Below are 6000 nucleotides of genomic sequence, written 5' to 3'. Positions count from 1 at the left end.
GGCGAGGAAGCTTCGGTCTCCCAGTGAGAACTGCTGCATTCAGAGCAATGGGACGCCAGCCTACAGGAGGGCACATGCCCCAGTGCACCTGTCCAGAGCACATCTGGCCAGCCTGGTCCCTCTCTTGAGTGCACTTCTTTCCAGCAGCGTGCCCATTTTGCTCTCGGCCTCCACCTCTTGGAACAGCTGTGTTTTTCATCCTCTCTCACTGTCGTGTTTGCTCCTTTCAAAGTTGTGGGGAGAGAGGAGGACTCAGCATGGGTGCACAGCTTAAGGGACGCCCAAAATGCAGTCACTGGGATCATAGTTCACTGCACTGTGTCACAAGTAAAAATGAACGCGGACAGTTCCAGGTTGAACAAAATATCAAGTTGTAAGTGGAGACAGCACCGCAGAGATCCTTGTGAGGTCTCCCGCCATCGTCACCTGCAGTGGAAATGCTCATTCTGGGCCCTTGGGAAGCTCCAGGTGTGCATGTGGAGGCTGTGCAGTTGCTCTTTCCAACCCCACAGCCAGGAGGAGGACCACACTGGCTCTGTTTCTTACCAACCTGCCCGGAAAAATCTCCCCTGTGATGCACGGGACCACACACCCTCATTTCCAGGGGGCAGCCTCTGTTTATGGGTCGTTAGATCAATAATCACAATTACTAGATATGAGCTGTGGCTTTGTTTTTTTTTTCCCTCCATCTGTGTCGGTCTCTTCCTGTTTTCTAAGGGCTGCTACTGTGACATTAAGTAATGTATAGAAAATCAGGTACTTCCTATTTCGGAGCCAGCCCGGGTTTCGTCTCTGGTTGAGTCTCCTCCATGCTGCTCAGAATGGTGCTTTTCTAGTTCAACATGGAGTTGACTCAAAGGCCAAGCAATGGGGGAGCCATCCTCTTTTGTTTTATTTTCTAAGATGCAGAGAACATCTCTCTGTGCTTTGAGATTCTGCCTGCGGAGTTGGGATGGTGGAAGACGCCTCAGACACCTTCTCGGGGAAGAGTCGCAGACTCCCTACACAGAGGAGCAGAAGGGTGCATGAGCCCCCTCGTCCTGAGGGAGGAGGGCAGCCCACAGGTTTCTTCGGGAACTATGGCTGTCTTCTCAGTCTCTGGCCAGGTCATTTGTATTTGAGTTGGAGCATCATTGACTGAAAATCATCAAGCTTCATAAAGGTATGTAACATGTCCCCTGAGATAAGCATGTAGAAGATGTCAGCTTAAAAAAAAAAACAAGCTTTCTTTAAGCCTGTGTTCTTAATGATATATTTATCTTTAAGCATGCAGTTGAAAAGAAATATCGCATAAAACTGGGTCTGACCCAGTTCAGTAATTCTCTTGTGTGCTTAACAGCACTGTTGCTTTTGTCAAAATATTTACTGCAATTCATAATGGCTGTCAGAAACCAGGTCTACGATCCACGTTTGACTAAACATGAAAACAAGCTATAGGAAATCTGTGGCTTTGTAAGCAGTTTTTTCTAGTGATAGACCTAATTAAAATGAAGGTGTGAATTGTTTAGAAATACTAGTTATGTTAGCCTGAGAGTGTGCAAAACTAAATGTACAGTAGATTCTAAAAAGCTATTTGATACAGAGCCTATTTATAGTGCTTCTGCTGATCACCCAAGGGTAGCATTTTTCAATGAGATTTACAAGGGACCATGGACCCTGGACCACGTATTTACACACATACTTGGCTTCCCAGTGTCCAAAATAGCTGAGAGCTGCAGGGTCTGTCAGATAAGCCATGGAACCGTGCTCTGAGAGGTAACATGCCTCTCTGTTCCCGTAGCAAATCTTTCTGTGAGAATGAAACCAGAGATGTTATCTGCCAAAATGCAGTGAGGGACAGGATGCGAGCTAGAAAAATGATAGCGTCGGCTGGCTGGGAAAAGCAGAATCAACGTCAGGGCCAGTTTAAAATAATGTGCCTAATTCTACTGCCCCAGATAAGAGCAGGCATTTTGGACCACAAGGCTAATGTCAGTTCGAGGGAGCGTGGAGGTTCTGCAGCCATCTTGGGGACTGTGGGAAGATCCTGAGGACACAAAGGATGAAGACGGGCTTCCTTAGTTGCACTTCAGCTGAGAAATTGAGGGAGGGGTGTGGTCACGGAGGAGGGGGGCCATGTGATCCGAGTCATCCAGAAGAACCTAATGATCACTGCGGGGTGGCCTGTGGGAAATGAGGCCACCACAAAAGGCAAACGGGTACCGGCCAGAGACTTCTTTCCTTGTAGAAATTGTGAACATGTATGCAGAGAACCAAGCTTCCAGAAGGGAGCTGGGGGAGTTCTGTTTGATTAAGAGGGAAGATCCCAACACGTGAGGCACCTGCTCTGCACACACCAATCACATCCACTGTGTTTCCAGTTCTTTGAAAAAGTGGACATGAGCCCCCCTCCTCATATCCAGAGTGCTCGGTGCAGAGCAGTTGGGTGGCTTAGTCAAAGTCACAGAGCTTGTCAGGGGCAGCAGACTCGAAGACAGCGGTTGTCTCTGGAGTCTGGGAATTCCAGCACCCACGCGGCCCTTCAGGGTGTGGTGCTGTGATGGTGGCTGAGTGGCCCTGGGATGACCGCACTGTCGGGGGAGTTTCTGCAGGGCCCGTTTGGGGCATTGGGAGGTAGCCTTTTTTCTGCTTTGGCTTGCAACCAAGTGAGCGTGGTCTTTGCAGACCTTCATTGCTTTAGCTGTGGTTTCATGATGACCACTCGGTAGTCGTAGCCATGGCGGAGCTTTCCATATATGGTGGTGATGTCCTGTGGGCTTCAAATATAGGAATACATAAGGAAAAGGGGTTGGTACAAAGAAGACCATGTCAAGGAAAATGATGCCCGTTGAGGCCGTTTCTCTAAGGGGAGCCTTGTGGAACTCCAGGCTAGGGACATGGTTTTAGTTTAGGGAAACTATGGGCGCTGCATTAAATACATTGATTCACACACTGGCAGGGTGGTTCCTATTTCAGTTATTTATTTATTTACTGTTTATTATTTTAATAAATAAGCCTTTTGTTTTGCGATAATTGTAGATTTGCATGTGGTTGTAAGAAATATTCAGAAAGATCCCTTGTAGCTTTTATCCAGTCCCCCCTCCCCCACCCATGGTAACGTTTTGCAGATCACAATTAGGATATTGACGTTGGGAAGGTCAAATTGCAGATCATTTCCATCATCAGAAGTGTCCCTCCCTCATGGTCTTGCTCACTTTTCTCCTGCCCTCCTCCTCCTAACTCCTAGTAACCACCAGTGTATCCTCCAGTTCTAGAATTTGTCACTTCAGGAATGTTATATGGGTAGGACCACACAGCGTGTAGTCTTTAGGATTAACTTTCCTTGCGCAGCATAATTCTCTGGAAAGTCATCCCAGTTCTACGTATTAGTAATTTAGCCCTTCTTTTTTTTTTTTTTCCCCCTGAGTTTAGCCCTTCTTATTGCCAATTAGTATTCTATGATGTGGATGTACCACAGTTGGTTTAAACATTGGTCTGTTGAAGGACATCTGGGCTGATTCTAGGTTTTGGTTCTTATAAAGCTGCTAAGAACATTTGTGTACAGGCTTTTGTGTGGACAGAACCTATCCTTTCTCTGGGGTGAATGCCCAGAAGTGCAGTCCCTGGATTGAGTGGTAGTTGTATCTTTAATTTTTTTTTTTTTTGAAACTGCCCAGTTCTTTTCCAGAATGACTGTACTTTTCCACACTCACACCACCAATGTGTCTGGTGAATGCACATCCGCCCCTGTGTCTTGTGGTGTCACTGTGCTTTGTTTTTGCCATTCTGATAGGTGTGCAGTGATACCTCACCATGGTTTTAGTTGGCATTTCCCTGATGGCTGACAGTGTTGAGCATCTCAGGAGCCCGTGAGTCTGCAGGACTCTATTCACTGTCTTCTGAATAGGGGCTTTCACACAGCAGCGATTTTTCATCTTTAGCTCAGGTCTGAAAACTTTTTTTTTCTTTTTTTTTTTAGACAGAAAGAACACAAACGGGAGGAGGGACAGAGAGAGAGGAAGAAGCAGACGCAGGGAGTCTGATGTGGGGTCTGATCCCAGGACTCTGGGATCATGACCCAAACCGAAGGCAGACACTTAACCAACGGAGCCACCCAGGGGCCCCTGAAAACTCTCTCCTGTGCCCTAGAGCCTGAAGATTTTCTCCAGTGTTTTTTCCTAGAGCTTTCTGGTTTTACATTTTATATTCAAGCCCGTTTCACATTTTGAGTTAATTTTTGTCTACAAAAGGGGTGAGGTTGAGGCTGAGTTTATTTTTTGTACCTATACATGTCCGTTGTTGAAAAAGTTACATACTCCCTCCGCTGAATTGCCTTTGAACATTTGTTCACAATCAGTTGGGTATGTTCACGTGGGTCTAATTCTGTTTTTTTAAGAAAATTCTGTTCTGTTGATCTGCGTGTCTGTTCCTCTGCGAATACAGCACAGTCTTGGTTCTGTGGCTGTGTAATACATTTTCTTTTCTTTTTTTTTTTTTTAAGAAAATTTTTAAAAAGATTTTATTCATTTATCTGAGAGAGAATGAGTGAGAGGGAGCATGAGAGAGAAGGTCAGAGGGAGAAGCTGACTCCCCAAGGAGCTGGGATCCCGATGCGGGACTTGATCCTGGAAGTCTGGGATCACAACCTAAGCCCAAGGCTCAACCAATGGAGCCACGCAGGTGCCATGTGTAATACATTTTCAAATCATGTAGACTGATCTGATCATTTCCGTTTTATTATCCATTTTCAAAACTGAGTTATTCCAGTTCTTTTACCTTTCTATATAAATTTTAGAATAGTCTTGTCTATGCCCATAAAAAGTCTTACTGGGATTTTGATAGGAACGGACTTGAGCCTGCACGTCAGTCTGGTGAGAACGAACATCTTTACTAAGGTCAGTTTTCCACTCTGTGGACACAGTGTCTCCTTCTGCATTTAGACCTTCTTTCAGTTTTTCCATTAGTGCCTTGTACTTTTCAGCAGATAGGTCCTGCACAGGTTTCATTAGATGTATTCCATTTTTGAGTGATTTTAAGTGGCATTGTATTTTAAGCTTTGGCTTCCAGTTCGTTACTAGTTATGAAAGTAGAATTAACTTTTATATGTTGAACTTGTATCATGTGACTTTGATGAATTTATTAGTTCTAGGAATTTTTTTTTGTAGATTTCTTGAAATTTTCTACATAGACAATCACATCATCTGCAAAAAGGGGCAGTTTTGTTTCTTCCTTTCCTATCCATAGGTCTTTGATTCCCTTTCTTGCTTTATCGTACTGGCTGGAACTTCCAGTACTGTGTTGAATGAGAGTGATAAGAGAGACGTCTTTGTCTTGTTCCTGATCTTAAGGAGGAAGTATTTCAGCTTTTTGCCATTAAGTGTAGTATCAGCTATAGATTTTTTTTAAAGATTTTATTTATTTGACAGACGGAGATCACTAGTAGGCAGAGAAGCAGGCAGAGAGAGAGAGGGAAGCAGGCTCCCTGCTGAGCAGAAAGCGCGATGCGGGTCTGGATCCCAGGACCCTGGGATCACTACCCGAGCTGAAGGCCCCCACTGAGCCACCTAGGCACCCCTCAGCTATAGATGTTTTGTAGATGCTCCTCATCACGTTGAGAAACTTTCCCTCTATTTTCTGTGTTCTGAGAGATTTTATCATGTGTAGGTTTTGACTTCCACTGAAAGCTTTTTCTACATCAATTGGTGTGATCATATGATTTTCCTCCTTTACTGTGTTAATGTGGTGGATCCCATTAGTACATCCTTGGAACTCTTGGCCGTGAAGAATTATACTGTAGAGTCTGCTAATATTTTTGTGAAGGACTCTGCCTCGGTATCCATGCGGGATGTTGCTCTGTAGTTTTCTGTTTTGTGCTGTTGCTTTGGTGTCATGATAATGTGTAGATTCATAAAATTAGTTAGGAAGTCTTCCCTCCTCTTCTGTTTTCTGCAAGAGGTTGGTGTTGATTCTTTTCTTTCTTTCTATAAAGATTTTATTTATTTGACAGGGACAGACAGAGCA

General features: G+C 44.6%; 1 protein-coding gene across 10 annotated transcripts in view; it reads left to right on the top strand.

The window, feature by feature from the left end:
• The first annotated feature begins 753 nt into the window (after window positions 1-753).
• Window positions 754-6000, top strand: part of ZNF831 (zinc finger protein 831) — a 93510-nt gene continuing 88263 nt past the window's right edge. For all 10 annotated transcript variants that reach the window (XR_004287385.1, XR_004287384.1, XR_004287383.1 and 7 more), the window contains exon 1: window positions 754-1162. The gene's annotated coding sequence lies outside the window, so the exon portion shown is untranslated. The remainder of the gene's footprint in view (window positions 1163-6000) is intronic.

This window comes from Mustela erminea, chromosome 7 (genome assembly GCF_009829155.1).
Source record: "Mustela erminea isolate mMusErm1 chromosome 7, mMusErm1.Pri, whole genome shotgun sequence".
NCBI classification, from domain to species: Eukaryota; Metazoa; Chordata; class Mammalia; order Carnivora; family Mustelidae; genus Mustela; species Mustela erminea.
Note: the sequence above shows the minus strand (reverse complement) of the source record. Positions and strands in the feature narration are given on the sequence as shown.